General features: G+C 53.4%; 1 protein-coding gene across 4 annotated transcripts in view; it reads right to left on the reverse strand.

Annotated features, from left to right (window-relative positions):
* LPP (LIM domain containing preferred translocation partner in lipoma) overlaps positions 1 to 14,603 on the reverse strand; it is a 470,195-nt gene that overhangs the window by 434,572 nt on the left and 21,020 nt on the right. For 3 of the 4 annotated variants that reach the window (XR_008914153.1, XM_056808011.1, XM_056808012.1), the window contains exon 3: positions 13,056 to 13,150. The gene's annotated coding sequence lies outside the window, so the exon portion shown is untranslated. Of the gene's footprint in view, positions 1 to 13,055; positions 13,151 to 13,344; positions 13,611 to 14,603 lie in introns of those variants that run through there. The other variant, XM_056808013.1, reaches the window with a different exon arrangement.

Raw genomic sequence — 14,603 nt, forward strand, 5'->3', positions numbered from 1 at the left:
GTGCTTGCTGGGTTGGGTTCTGTTTAGTTTAATTGTTTTCTTCTTTCCTCAACTAGAGGAAAAGTCCAGAAGTTGCCAACTGTCTGTGTGTAATCAAGTGATTGGCCTTTCTGCCAAGAAGGAACAAAAATGCTTGCGGTCTCTTTACCTGTTGAACCATAAACAGAATGAGCTCCAGAAAGCAGGGCTCCCCATATGAGCAGCAGCGGCGGCGGCGGCGGCGGGGAAGAACTTGGAGAAAGTGACTTCCCAGGAGCTCTGAAATCTTCTCATTAACAAAAGCAGCAGATGGATAGTTTGTGGTGAAAATAAAATAGAACAGAGTCAAAAAGGATTTCTCCCAAGTACACGCCTGCTCTGTCATAGACGAGACCCAAGAAGGCCCGAGACAAGCGAAATAACAGCCCCCCCTTTTTCAAAATAAAAATAAAAGGCGGAAACAAGAGATTTGTTCAACACATCTGCAAAAAACCCAGATTTGCATGTGGCAACCAAATAAGTGAGTGCATGAATGGGTGATAAGGTTTGCTATGACCACCAACCCCTGCCCACACATGCAGCCACTCTCTTTGCAGGTGTCAGGAGCCCAGGAGTAAAAAATCACTCACACACACACACACACACACACACACACACACACACACACACACACACACACACACACACACGGCTAGCTGGGTCTGATGGAGAACGTGCTAGAGCCAAAGGTCCAGTATCAGAGGATCCAGCCCCATTCCTTGGTCCAGCTCGGTTCCTTTGGCTGCAAAGCAGGGCTAACACCACTGGTCTTTTCCCGAACAGGGAGGACTGATCAATGAAAGCCTGCCCCGTGACGAGAACCTTCTGAGGGCAGAAACGTTTATTCTGAGCTGCCTCGACTCCGGCCAGCACGGAGGGGGCCGATCGCTTGGAGAGGGGCTCCGTTCAGGGGCTAGCCTCCCCCTGCCCCAGCAGCAACAATAGGAAGGGCAAAAGCGAGAAGAAGACCGTGACACAGACAAAAGTGGTGGATGGCCAGGAGGAATTCACAGGGGCCACAGAAGTGCCTCTAATGGAATAGACATGAGTGGTGGCTCATAAATCTTAATAAATGCGCTCATCCAAAAGAAACAAATCTCCCCATTCTCTTTTTCCTGCTCTCCAACCCCTTTGCCTTCCCGAGAAGGCAGGTAGCATGATAGAGGCCCATGTGTGTCTCTGTGTGTGCAAGTACAGCCTGGCACAACCCTCTCACTAGAGGGAGGAGGAAGCCAAACTCTGGAAGGACAACATGACTTGCCCAAGATCACACAGCACAGCCTGCATTTGATTCCAAGATCTGTTGCTTTCTTTCTGGTAGCTCCATGCATGGCTGGAGCCAAGGAGAGGGCCGGGAGGCAGTGGAAGAGATGGAAGGAAGTCTAAGGAGGCGAGACAGGAAGAAAGCCTGGAGAAAGAACTGGAGGGCGGAGGCGAGAGAACAGAGCTCAAATGGGGAAAGACCTCCGAGGTCTGTTTCTCCACGTTACAGCTGAGGCAGGTGAGATGCCCAGGGTCACACAGGTCAGGAAGCAAGAGGGCCACACTGGAATGGCATTTGGGAGGACCGAAGGGATGCGAGTACGATCCTTGCATTTACTCCGACAGCCACGGCCAAACTCAGTGGTGAGACCCAGCTGTGGACACAGTCCCAATTAATGTCTGGGGGGGGGGGGGGGGGTGTTCTGTGTCCTTTTCCATGTAAGATCCCCAAACATCAAAGATGGGTCGAATCCATCCCTCTCTGATTTCTGGAGCTTGTCACACACAGAGCTCCCATCAGTGACCTGCAAACTCTTCAACCAGCACCAAACCATTCATGAAAAAGCAGCCAGAGTGAGCAAAAAGAGTCAGTCCTTCTTTATTGAACCACCATCAATAACACTAACTAGGAAGAAGAATTCTTTGAGACAGGGCCAACATCAATAGATACCCAAGCACTGAGGAAAGAAGGGAAATCACTTGTCCACAGAGCTTTTATTTCAATACAAAAACCCAATAGAAACACTCAACAACTACATTTGGGGCCTATTGAGTCCTTGGAGAAACATGCCATGCTGTCAGCTAAGCAATAGACTGGCAGGAGAGAAGTGGAACAGCCTTCTCTTCCTTCTCTGTACCAGAAGAGCTCTTTAAGCTCTTCCGAAAGGAATGCACTGAAAATGGCCGCCAAACACCATGGACTCAGGGCTTGGGAGGTCCATCCCTCCCTTCTAAGCTCTCACAACCTTCTCAGTCTCATACATTCACAACCCTCCTGGGTACTTGATCTGGTGAGTGTTGAAGGGAACAACTGGGGCTTGGAAACCAGGAAAGATGTGAACAGTGTCTTTGGATTGAGCAGAAGAGGACCGCCAGGTTGGTGAAGGGTTCTGAGTTTAGGTTATAGGAAGGAATTGGGCTTGCTTAGCCTGATAAAGAGGATCCTGGAAAGCAGGAGTGAGGGCTCACAAGAGTGGATGATTCACTTTTCAGGGGGAGTCCTTCCACTTTAAAAGTTAGCCAACTCTAACATGACAGCTATGGAAAGTAATGAACGCTGGAGGGGATGCGGCAAAGTGAGACATTAATTCATTGCTGGTGGAGTTGTGAACTGATCCAACCATTCTGGAGGGCAATTTGGAACTATGCCCAAAGGGTGATAAAAGACTGTCTGCCCTTTGATCCAGCCATACCACTGCTGGGTTTGTACCCCAAAGAAATAATAAGGAAAAAGATTTGTACAAGAATATTCATAGCTGCACTCTTTGTGGTGGCCAAAAACTGGAAAATGAGAGGCTGCCCTTCGACTGGGGAATGGCTGAACAAATTGTGGTATCTGTTGGTGATGGAATACTATTGTGCTAAAAGGAATGATGAACTGGAGGGATTCCATGTGAACTGGAAAGACCTCCAGGAACTGATGCAGAGTGAGAGGAGCAGAACCAGGAGAACAATGTATACAGAGACTGATACACTGTGGCACAATCAAATGTAACTGACTTCTCTACTAGCAGCAATGCAATGATCCAGGACAATTCTGAGGGACTTATGTGAAAAATGCTATCCATATGCAGAGAAAGAACTGTGGGAGTAGAAACACAGAAGAAAAACAACTGCTTGATCACATGGGTCAATGGGGATATGATTGGAGATGTAGACTCTAAGTGATCACTCTAGTGCAAACATCAACCACATGGAAACGGGTTCTGATCAAGGACACATGTAATACCCAGTGGAATTGCAAGTTGGCTCCGGGAAGGGGTGGGGGGAAGGGAGAGAAAGAACATAAATCTTGTAAGCAAGGAATAATGTTCTAAATTGACTAAATACAATTTAAAAAAAAAGCCAACTCTACAAAGTAGGGCCTGACTTAGAGCTTGGGTGACTGCTGAGATTTAAGAAAGTGATAATGAAAGTGTTAAAAGTGTAGATTAAACTGAACTGTGTGGCAGGCATCCCTTTCATTGCCAGAGCAGGCTGACAAATATTTACCAGCAAGCTGTGCAGGAGAGGGACATAGTCACCATCTTCAAAAGCAGTTGAACAACAGGCCTACAGAAGAAGAGAATGCCCTGTTCTGCCTGGCACTTGGCACAGAACTTAGGAGTGAAGGGTGAGGGGGACAAAAAGGCAAATGTCTAAACAACCAGGCCTTGGGAGATGGCAGGCACTGCCTCAATGGAGCTCTCCATGCCATGGCTGGGGGATCACTTCTCAGGGAGGTGGGAAGGGTCTGGCCATCTAGGCATGGATAGTCTAAGGAAGGACCTCAAACTTGTTTTGCTTTGGTTTTCTTCCTGTTTTAATAGCACAATTTCAATAGAAGTGGTTTCTTTTGTCATCCTTCGTTTTTCATTTGATGTCTTTACAAGCATTATTCTAAAACCAGGTCTATAGACTCCAGGGCACAAAAGAACAACAACAATAATAATATCTAGCATTTGCAGAGAACTTCCAGGTTTGCAAAGTGTTTTTTGGATATTCTCTCCCCTGATCCTCATAACCACCTTGAGAGGCTGCTATTATTGCAGAGGAGGAAAGAGGTTTAATGACTTCCCTAAAGTCGCATCGGATAGACTCCAGGTGGAGGCTCTCGAGCCAAGGTGCACCTGGCTCACCTTCTTAAAAGGCTCAGAACCCCAAGAGCCTCTCCGAAATCCCCTTTCACTCAGGGATGCTGTGAGCCCATGAATGAAGGAAAGGGGAGTCAAAGCTGGGAGAAGAGGAGGAGAAGAGTGTGCCTGGTCCTGGGAAGGAAGGCTGGATGCAGACTGGGATGGGCTTTAGACATCAAGCGGAGAGGATTTTATTCCAAGGGTCAAGGGGAGAAAGGGAAGCTTCTTGGGGCAGCATCATGGCGATGATGGGAGGGTGGAGAGCCTGGGCACAGGGAGACGGACCCCACTGGAGTCTGGGACTAGATAGCCATTCCAAAGGTGAAGGGAGGTGGGGGCGGTCCTGCCAGGGAAGAGAAGAGGGCGAAGGTGAAGGATGTGGTCACAGGAAGCCTTAACAACTGGCTAGATGGGGGTGGAAGGCAGAGGTGGAGCGGAGGCCGGGGGCGATCTAAGGCTGCCTCCCAAGTGGCAGGTCTCAGTTTGCAACTGGAAGCCTGGTGGAGCCCTGGACAGAAATAGGGAAAGGTGGAGGGAGCATCGTATATAGAAAACAGCACAGACTGAGTCAGCTTTGGCCTCCTGAAGCTTGCACAAAGCCCTGAAGACCAAATCTGCTCCCTTTCTCAGCCCCATTCGCACGTGGCTATAGAAACCCTAAATATAGCCTACTAGCGGGGAATTATTTATTTCTTTTTACGCCTGGCGAATATGATTTGCATCACCCGCAATATGCTGGAGGCAAGGCGCCCTAATCCTCGTCTCTGCTAATAGCTGCCGCCCTCCTTTCTGAGAGCCAAAAGGCCTGGACTCTGAGAGATGCTCGCCTGAGTGGCCAGTCCCTAGGGGGGCAGCAAAGGACAGAATCGCCCCACACCCTCGGGCTCGGCTCCTGGAAGTCCTTCAGAGGCTGGGGCTCGCAGGATGAGTTCCCCTTCCTGGGGAAAGGGCTGGGGACAAAGCGGACTTTGCTCCCCATTCTGAATGAGCAGGCCCCCTTTGGAGAGGGCATTCGAGGGGCATCCTCACTGGCTAAAGGCCTACTTGGCTTTACTCCAGATAGACCCGGCACTGGGAGGCTTAGAAGAGCCGGGGCCCACTGGCTGGGCACGAGGACCCCCGAAAGCCGGGCTCGGAGCACCAAGCTCCAAAGCTTCCCTCTTAGCCAAGGATGATGGTCCCTTTTCCAGGTGCCACTGAGAAGGCTTCCCAGCCTACCTTGACTTTCGAGCCTCCTCACATTGGATTCCCCCCTTCCACCTACCCAAGAGTGCAGCCATTCTGGGCTACTCACTCGTTCCTCACCCACCACACTCCGTCTCCCCTCTCCGGACCTTTGCCCAGGCTGCTCCCCAATCCCGGAAGGCTGTCCTTCTTCCTCTCCAGCTCTTAGAACCCCTGATTGCCATCAGGACTCAGCGGAAGAAGCATCTTCAGGAGTCTTTGCTGACCGCCTCCCACCCCATTCCCACCAGCCGCTGTGTCTGCCCCAGTGCACGCTCCAGGGGGTCCCATGACAAAGGAGCTGTTTTCCCATCATCCTCCCAAAGCTCCACCAAGCTAGCCAAGAAATGTAAGCTCTGCTCAGCCAGAGGAAGCCAAGGGAATCACGGGGCCAGCCCTTCCAAGACCTCTGGACCCGGGAAGAGGGGCAGTTTGGGAGGGAAGATCCAAGGCTGAGCTAGGCAGACGGGGTTCAAATGCTGCCTCTGACCCTGGACAGCTCTGACCCTGGACAGGGCATCTCCCCTGAACCTTTCAGCCTTGGTTTTCCTCCCTGGTAAAATGGGTATAGAAGGAGTGCCGACCCCCAGAACAGCGGACAGGTTCAAACGAGGTCACTCCGGCGAAGCACTTAACAAAAACCGGAGGCCCACGTGAAAGGAGAAGTCCAGGGCTTTAGTAGAGGCCAAAGCCTGAGTCGGAGGCAGGGAGCCACAGAGGAAGAATGTCTCAGGGAGGAGATGCCAGGAGAGAGGCTGAGGAGGCCTGGGGACCCTAGAGGGGCCGGCTCGAGGGCCCGCTTGGCCCTGGATCTCACCAGAGGAGGAAGATGGAGGCCATCTAAGCACACTGGGGCTCCCAAGAAGATGGGCCATACAGAAGAATGGGAGCTGGGGCCCAATGGGCAGGCAACGGCCCTGATGGGTGGCTTGGTTCGGGGGAAGAGAGATCAGGAGGGTCAGAGGGCACAGGTCAAGGTTTGGAGATGGTCAGGAGGCCAGAGTGGTCCCCAGGGGGGCCATCCCAGAAAATCTCCGACCTCCACAGAGGTTCTTCCCCTTTTGTGGATGGTAAGAAGTGGAATGGGGAGCTCAGGCCCAGGCCCAATGGCTGCTTCCTCAACGGGAGGAGTAGGTCTAAGGCTGAGGAGGGCAGTGATGTTTGTTTAAGGAGGCCAAACGATGGGAGCCCTGGTAGGGCTGAGATGTGACTTCCAATCCTGCCAGTATGGGGAAGAGGTGCCTGGACCAAGAAGGGAAATTCGATGGGGACTGGCTCCAAATCCCATCCCGGACACCATTCCTTGACCCTACACAGTCCCCAAGGCCTCAGCTTCTCCATCCTAAACTATGGAGGCCCTCTCTAGGCCTATGAGGATCCTCACATTTCCACAGAAGCCGAGAAGAGCCCAGATGCCCCGAGGATCCCTCTCTCTAGGATGGGGGCCAGGGCAGCAGAAAGTCCCCCAAACAGAGCCTTGCTTCATGAGGGAATGGAGCTGTGACAGCAGCAGTGAGGCAAGATTCCCCAGAATTCTGAGATCCTCCACTTTATTTCCCTTTAGGACTGCTGCCTCACCCAGAGCCCCCCAATGCTTGGGAGATCCTCAGTCTGGCACTGCCCTCTTCCCCTCTGGCCTCACTGCCTCCCTTCTCCAGGGATGAGCTCCTCCCATTTCAGAGAAGGGACCAGAGTGGCCAACCTTCCTTCCCCTCCCAGATCTGCCGCTGACTTGCCAAGCTTCCAAGCTGTAGCCTGGCACAGGGGGGTAGTCTAGAGTCCTGGGGGCCCAGCCTACGGAAAATAGGATTCTTCCCTGACCCCCTTCTCTTTCTTGCCCCCCCCCCACTGGAAGAGCCCAGAAGACAGAAAGTCATCTTTTTGTTTGCATTCACCTGTGCCTCCTGAGGCCAGCATTGAATAAATGCCTCATGCCTAGGCCCAAAGAAAACTCGGAGTGGCTCCAGACTTGAATGGAGAGCATTTGGCAGGGCAAATCCTCCCCACATTTCTCCTCAGTCCTGCTCAATGAGAGCCCTCTCCTCGCTAAAAAAAATGCCCCCCCAAAGAAATCAGAGTCGAGCCCCAAGGGAAGTCTGAAGAGCCTCTCAGACAGACAGACTCCCCCACCTCCCCAGCCCCCCCATTAGCAAAATTCCAATGCAATCCAAATTATCAGTCATTAGGGAGCTCTCCAGTTCAGAAGAGAATTCAGTGCTTTATAGTAATTGGTTGTTTTCTGTTTCAAATTTGTTTCTTCTCCCCCGCCTTATATTCCAGAAAATGTCTAGAATAGCTTTCCTTTAAATGAAAGTGCACATTCTCGAATGGAGAAAAATCATAGGACAGAAATCTGTCAGGGGCACAGCTGTGGGGAAAATTGGGGTGCTCAGCAGCCTCCTGAGGCTTCCCAGACATTGCTGCCTGCCCACAGCCATACCCAGGGCTCAGACACTCAGTATCTGAGCAAAAAGAAACTGAGGCTCCAAAGGGCCAGGTCCTGGTCTAGAGGAACAGACTAGACCTCCAACCACCTCGTTCCCAACCTGAACCTCTTTCTCCCTCACACATAAAAAGGCAGGTTGACTTGTACAAAATTATTCATAGCTGTGCTCTTTGTGGGGACCAAAAATTGGAAAATGAGGGGGTGTCCCATGATGGGGGAATGGCTGAACAAATTGTGGTATATGTTGGTGATGAGACATTATTGTGCTCAAAGTAATGATGACCTGGAGGAATTCCACATGAACTGAAAAGACCTCTAAGAACTGATGCAGAGTGAAAGGAGCAGAACCAGGAGAACATTGTGCACAGAGACTGATACATTGTAGCACGATCTGCAACGCAATGAGGCAGGACAATCCTGAGGAACTTAGAAAAAAGAAAATATCTACCTCCAAAGGAAGAACTGTGGGAGCAGAAATGCAGAAGAAACTCATAGAATCTAAAATATATGATCGATCGTGTTTCAGTGGGGATGTGATTAGGGTTTTGGTATTAAAGGATTGCTCTACTGCAGATATGAATAACATGAAATAGGTTTTGAATAATGATACATGGATAACCATGGGGAACTTGGGGGGGGGGGGAGAACATGAATTATGGAACCATGGAAAATATTTTAAATTTTTAAAAGGGAAGAAAAAGAAAAAGGCAGTCATGGGCTAGTGAGAGATAGATGCATAGGGAAAAACTCGAACTCCCCCTCTCAAGCTGCAACACAGACACAAAGGTCCTGGATTCAAATTGTGGATCTCCCATTTACTACCAATTTGAGTAGAGGCAAGTCACTTCATTCCTCTGAGCCTTGGTGCCTTCAATGGAAAAGCTGAGGCACTGGATCAGAGGGGCTCTAGGACTGTGGTCATGTTATTATCCTTCAAGTCCTGCCCAGTTCTGCACCTGATGCCCCAAGAAACATGACTCTCCACTATGTGGCATCACAAGATCATCCATGTCAAAAAAAGGTGGGTTGACTTGGAAGATACCTCTCAGACTGAAAATACCACCAGAGATGGGAAAAGGGGTGAAAAGGAAAAATGATCCTTCTTAGAGGGGCAGTGGGAGCCATAATGCCCTGCTGGTGAAATTGGGAACTGGTCCAGCCATTCACCCAAAGTCACTAAGCTGGGATGCTTTCTAAGCTCAGCAAAACTAAGAGAAACTAAGAAAAAATCCCCAGAAGACCAAAGGAAGACCCAAATGTGCCAAAGGATTTCAATCCATCCTTGTGGTGGTGGCCAAGAATTGAAACGATGGCAATGCCCACCCAATGGACGATGGCTGGACCAATTCAGGATTAAGAATGTGCCAGAGAGAATCGTGCCTGGATGAATGAAATGATAAGTCGGTATCAGAGACTCCTAAGAAGACTTGTCTGGCCAATGCTGAGGGAAGGGCCAGAAGGAGAACAAGGGCTACAGTTGGGTAAAGGAAAAAGATTCTGGCTCTACAAGGACCAACAGAGTGCAGAGATGCTGCTTCAAGCCTCCCAGCTACTGGCTGAGCAGGGAGGGGCTCCTCCTGGTACCCAGTGAGATGCACATTCTTAGACCCAGCCAATGAAGGGATTTGGTGGGTTTCCAGGGCCTCCTGGTACAAGGAAGAGCTTGTTGCTGTCTCTGTTGGGTGAGAGTGAGAACAAGATGAAGAAGAGGAGAGAGAGGGGCGATGAACCATTTAAAAACCCCCAGAAAGTAGCGGATGCAGAAAGACAGGGCAGGGTGGAATTATTGTGTTCAACGTAGTCTTTAAAAACCAACTATACTATTCATGGTTTCACGGATGGTTTTTCCCTTTTTGTAAATAGAGACTCATGTTTGTTGGTGCTCGTTAAACTCATGGCAAAACTAAATAAATAAAAAAATGGGTCCCAGGGGGCCAGGGAGCAGAACGGGATCATGGGGGAAAGCAGCCGGACCATTTCCCAGCAGCCCCGCAGCCCCCTCCCGTCCTCCCATTCCAGCTAGGTCCAGCTAGGACTTGATCCTGTGGCCAGTCCTTCCCCATCCTCTCCTCGACCTCCTCCCTGTTCCTCAGTTTATTAGACGGGATTCCAGTTCTAACTCTGCTACTTCGGGCTTGCCCCTGTCCTACTCTGGACCTCCCCTTTCCCATTCGTGAAATAAAGGAGTTAAGGCCAAGCCCAGGGGAAATGAAGGAGGACCCAGAAAGAGTCCCCAAAAGGGGGGGGGAGAATGCAGGACCCAGGAACCCAAGAGCCCAGCGCTGCTGAATGAGCTCAGAGAGGACCCAGAGCACCCAGCCCTCCGGCTTCCCAGTCACCCAGTCACTTCTCTGCAGACTCTTCTGAGGCTCGGCTCTCATCCAAATGAGAGGATGTGAATGGAAATCGTGTTTAAAAATCTCACCTTTAGTCTTGGAGTCAATACTAAGTATTGGTTGCAAGACTGAAGAGCCAGAAGGGCTGGGACCTAGCTGCTAGGCAATTAGGGTAAAGTGACTGGCCCAGGGTCACCTAGCTGGGAAGTGTCTGCAGCCACATTTGAAGCTATGATCCCTGCTCTCCAGGCCTGCCACTCTCCACTGAGCCACCCGCTGCCCCTCCTGTTCCCTCCAATTTAAGGCTTTGGTCCTGGTTGGTCTCTATTTCTCAGGAGGGGGCCGGTCCTTCCTGGGCCGAACCTTCTAAGACTGCGTGAGAGAAGCCTCCAAGTCTGTCCTGAGCCCTGATGCTCCCTTTCTAAGGTTTCTGGAGCTTTCCCCCAGGTCTGCTGGAGGGTGAGGAGCCAACAAACAAGGCTCATTTGCCCCCCAGATGGCCCCTGATTAGGAGAAGGCTCCGCCCTTGTGATGGGAGCCAGCGCAGGCTCCATACAGTCAGAGAATGATTCCCTGCACACTGCCATCCCTCTGCCTGGCCCCCACAGGGCCCTCTCCCTTTCAGGTGTAAGGAGGCCACTTTGCCCACAGCTGGAGGGCCCTTATGCAGATGGAGCCAAACAAACAAACAAATAAATGTCTTCACTCCCACCTTCCCCAACATTCCCAATTCTTGGTGAGAATGAATGTTGTAGAAAAACAGGAGCAGCTCTGGGGCAGTCCCACATAAGGTCCCCCACCACACCCACCCTATGGAAAAGGGGGAAACTGAGGCACAAGGGGCTATGGCTGAACTCAGGGTCTTGGAAAAGACCTAACTTTCCTTCTCAGCCTCAGTTTCCTTATCCATAAAATGGAGGCTTTAAATTAAAGAACTTTGTTTTGTTAAACCTTCTGGAAGTATCAATTCAAAGACAGAAGTGCTAGGCAATTGGAGGTAAGTGACTTGTCTAAGGTCACACAGCTAAGGCTCAGGGGCTGACTCCAGGCCTGGAGCTCTAATGACTGTGCAGCCCCCAGAGACTCTCAGGGTTCCGATTGTAGGAGCCAGAAAGACCGCTGACTTGGGACTCCAGTTGTATCAGGGATCTTCCTCAGCAGCAGCACCCTGACTGCTTCCAGGAGTCGAATTCTCCATTCCAGGCACCCGGTCTAGTGAAGGCTAGTTAATGGATGCTCTTCTGGGCACTGGACGGGAAAGCATCCCATTGGCGTCTGGGTAGCTGCAGGAATGGCTTGGATAGAGCATGGGGCCAGGAGTCAAGAGGACTCATCTTCCTGGGCTCAAATCTGGCCTCAGATGCCTACTAGCTGTATGACCCTGGGCAAGTCACTTTACCCTGTTGGCCTCAGTTTCCTCCTCTGTAAAATGAGCCAGAATAGGCCACGACCAACCACTTTTGCCAAGAAAACCCCCAATGGAGTCATGAAGCATCAGAACTGAAACAATGATTGAAGCACTTCACTGGGTCATTCTGGCTCAACTAACTGGCATCTCCAAACAATGACTCCGCCCCCAAAAGCTGCCCCGCCCTTCCGGGAGCAGGAGCCCTTCCCTGACACTTTTCCACACTTCTCACGTGGATGACGGGCCTGGTGCCTGAGAGGCCCAGCCCGGCGGGCAGGAAGGTCCTCACCCAGGAAGGGGCCCTCTGCGGTCCAGCAAGGCCACGCCGCCCAACGGGAGCAGGTGTCTGGAGGAGCCCCCTCTCCCCCCCCCAGCAGCTCCGGGGGTCGGTGTCCAAGGAAGGGAGCAGAGGGCTCGGGGGATAGGGCGAGCCCAGCAGGAAGTCCCTCTCCCGGGCTCCAAGATTCCAAAGCTGAGCAGAAGAGCAGAGCAAGGGGCGGAGGCGGGTCAGAGCAGAGAAAAGGGATGAACATTCCTGCCCCCAGGGAGCTTCCCCAAGGCTACAAAGTATCCGCCCAGGGATACACCCGCTAAGCCGGAAATGGGAGATACACACAGGCTTTCCAGAAGGAGGGGGAGGGGGAGGAAAGATGACCAGGCCGGGACTGGGCGCCCAGGCCGAGTGGCCCAAGGGGCTCCGGGGCTCCAGGGTGGGAGGGGGATGGCACAGAGGGCCACAGACACAAGGGGTGTGTGTGACTGAGAGTGTGTCTATGACAGCCTGGGAGCCTGTGTGTGAATATGAGGGTGAGTGTGTGTGTGTGACAGTCAGAGTCGGACAGTCTAGGAGCCTGTGTGAGTGTGGGTGTGGGTATGAGTGTGCAAGGGTGTGTGTGTGACTGAGTATGAGTCTATGACAGCCTAGGAGCGTGTGTGAGAAAGTGAGTGGGTGTGAGTGAGTGTGCCCGTGGGTCCGCAGGGGCGGGGGCAGGTTACTAGAGCTCACAGCAGCCCAGAAGGATGAGTGTGGGCTGGCTCTAGAGCGTCCCCGAGGTGGTGGCCCGGCCCCGCTCCACAGCTAGTGGCGACAAGTGTCTTCACCTCTGGGCGCCCCGCGTTCCTCCCCTTTAAACCGTTTAGGCAGGACCAGGAACCCCAGAAACGATTCCTCTCTGAAAGCAGGAAAGGCCAAAGCGGAGCTGCCCGCACTGAGCGGAGCCCGGACTCGCCCTCCAGAGACCTCCCCGCTTCTGGCAAAGCTACGAGGCTCCAGCACGCCCCCGGCCCGGCGGGGCTGCCGGGGGACGCAGCGGGTCTCTGGAAATTCTCGCCTCCCTCCATCTCTCCGCACACAGCCCGGATCGCTGCCTGGCCCCGGGCGAGGGGAGAGCCTGTCCCACACACACTCTTCCTAGAAGCCACCAAACCGTCCCCCACCCCGGCCGTCACGGCGTCCCGTCTCCTTCCCGGCAGGCCCCGGCGTGAAGGCACGAGCGCGGGCCCGGCTCCGGCATGCGGGTACTTACTGGGCGAGGCGGGTCTCCCCGGCGGCTCCCTCTCTCTCTCCCGGAATCCCGGAGCCACGCTCTTCTTCCTCGTGCAGAAGCCTTGGAGGGAGGTCCTGCAGGAAGAGGGTCAGAGCTGAGGCATTCCCCGCGCGCGGCCTCCGAAGGGGGCGGAGGGGAGGGGATGCTATTTTCTGGAAACAGGAATTCAAATCCTGCTCCTGCCCAGCCCCAGTCCCCTCCCCTCCCCCGCCCTCCCCTCCCCATAGATCTGGGCGATGGGTAAACATTTCCAAATATGGAGACGCACGCTGAGGAGGATGTCAAAGAAATGGCCCTTCGCGGCTCGGCCGGAGCAGATCTGCCCTCTCTGGGAGGGTTCCGCGGCTCTCCGTCAATGATTAACGCCCAGAGAGGCCCAGGCTGGACTCTGGCCCCCTCGGCCTCGGGGCAGCGGGAGGCCGGACTGGGGGACACACCTCAGGGCGGGGCTGCTGGAGGGCAGGTGTGGGAGAGAGGGAGGCGGGGAGAGGGAGTCCGGGCGGACCCCTAACACTCCAGGGCAGGGAGAGGACCCCTGGCCGAGGTCCCAGCCTGAGGCAAAGCCTGGAAAGCTCGGAGAACCCCTTCCTGCTCTCCCAGCCCGGCTTCCTCCATCTCTGCGCTCCGAATTCATCCCTGACTTTAAGAAGGCTCCCTAAGAAACAGAGGCGGTAGAGAAAGGAGCCTCTTCTAGGATTCTCCCCTGGGTTTCCCGTTCTTGGCCCACAAGGCTCCAGGCCCCACCTCCGGGCTTTTGCTCAGCAGGCTTTCTCTCTCCCCTACAGGAGCATCCCCAAAAGCTCTGCTCCTGCAGCCTGGCCTCCAGGAAGCCTCTCCTGCTTCCCAGCCAGCAGCCACCCCCAAAACCTCTTATTTATCAACCAATAAACACCGATTTGGCACCTCCTGTGGACTTACTCTGTCCGTGTTTCCTGGGATTTCTGGAGGCCTCTGGGGAAGCCCACGGGGCAAAGATGGGCCTTTGTGCCTAGCAGGAGGCCCTCTGAGGAGGCATCAAACCCGCTCAGGCCCAGGGCCTCCCCCCAGAGAAGGGATGGAGCCAAGGAGCCCTTCCCTGGCTGTGCCTGGCACCCTGCAGCTGCTTAACCCTCAGGGGCTTTGGGGGACAGAGCTGGGGGACCACTGGAATCCCCCTCCCTGAGGAGTGAAGCCCCCACCCACCACTCCCTAGGAAATAGCTCTGGTCTTCTCTTGGGTGGCCCCACAACATTCTGCTCACCCCATCCCAAGAGAGGCTGGGATTGCTTCAGCCCAAGAAGCAGCCTCCCCAGCTCTGCCCCTGACTCCACTCCCAGTCTGGGCCTTCCTGGGGAGGCAGAAAGTGGGGCCCACTGACCACAGCCAGGCTTTCCCTCTCCAAGGAAGGAGCTGAGGGCACCCATACAGAGGAAAGCGGGCAGGACCCAGACAGACAGGTGTCATCCCAGAATCGGAGGGGCAGGAAGCCTCTGAGGCCACACCGGGGCAGAAATCCCCTGCAGTGACAACACCAAGGTCTCTCCCTTC

This window comes from Monodelphis domestica, chromosome 8, assembly GCF_027887165.1.
Source record: "Monodelphis domestica isolate mMonDom1 chromosome 8, mMonDom1.pri, whole genome shotgun sequence".
NCBI lineage: Eukaryota > Metazoa > Chordata > Mammalia > Didelphimorphia > Didelphidae > Monodelphis > Monodelphis domestica.